The following is a 1254-nucleotide window of genomic DNA, read 5'->3' on the forward strand; positions in this document are numbered from 1 at the left end:
ATAAAGGATGTTTTTTTTGTATTTGTTCATGTAATTTTTAATGTCTGCTAATGCTGTTGCTGCATGAACAAAGTCACCAGGCCGACCTAGCTGATAGATATGAAGTAGCCTCTTTATTCGACAAAATGAGACAGGGCAAAACTGAGAGAGATCCTTTCAGAAGAAGAGGCCTACTTGACACAATATTAAATGCCATTTTTATCTGCTAAAGATCAAAGGACAATTCTATAGTTATAACGTATCTGGAACTATGAATAACTATAACTATGAATGACGTATAACTTTCACACCTCCTTCTTCAAACCCGCATCAGCATTGTCTGGTCTTCCAATGAACTGTGGTTCATGGCTCTTAGGAACCCATTGTCCAGAACTACATTTCAAATTTAATCTACAGTCCGTATTCAGACCTGAAAATCGGTGACTGAAGTTAATGGTTTGTATACAACCCAAGTCCAGATTATGTGCCAAATTATGTGTCAAGGAGGCGGTACTGTTCCATGAGGCCTAGAAACAGAGAAAACCTACTGCACAATAAAGGCCCTTCGGCCCACGAAGCTGTGCCAAATATATCCCTACATTAGAACTACCTAGGCATTACCCATAGCCCTCTATTTTTCTAAGCTCCGTATAGCCATCCAGTAGTCTCTTACAAGACCCTGTCATTTCTGCCTCCACCACTGCCATTGGCAGCCCATTCCATGCACCCACCACTCTCTGCGTAAAAAACTTAACCCTGACATCTCCTCTGTACCTATTTCCAAGCACATTGAAGCTATGCCCTCTCATGCTAGCCATTTCAGTCCTGGGGAAAAGCCTCTGACTATTCACATGATCAATGCTTCTCATTATCTTGAACACCTCTATCAGGTCACCTCTCATCCTGCGTCACTCCAAGGAGAAAAGGCTGAGTTCACTTAACCTATTTTCAGAAGGCATGCTCGCCAATCCAGGCAACATCCTTGTAAATCTCCTCTGCACACTTTCTATGGATTCCACATTCTTCCTGTAGTGAGGCAACCAGAACTGAGCACAGTACTCCAAGTGGGGTCTGACCAGGATCCTATATAGCTCCAGCATTACCTCTCGGCTCCTAAATTTAATTCCACGATTGATGAAGGCAAATACACCGTATGCCTTCTTAACCACAGAGTCAACCTGTGCAGCAGCTTTGAGCATCCTATGGACTCAGACCCCAAGATCCCTCTGATCCTCCACACTGCCAAGAGTCTTACCTTTAATACTATATTCTGAC

Source organism: Hypanus sabinus, chromosome 12, assembly GCF_030144855.1.
Source record: "Hypanus sabinus isolate sHypSab1 chromosome 12, sHypSab1.hap1, whole genome shotgun sequence".
Classification (NCBI taxonomy): Eukaryota; Metazoa; Chordata; class Chondrichthyes; order Myliobatiformes; family Dasyatidae; genus Hypanus; species Hypanus sabinus.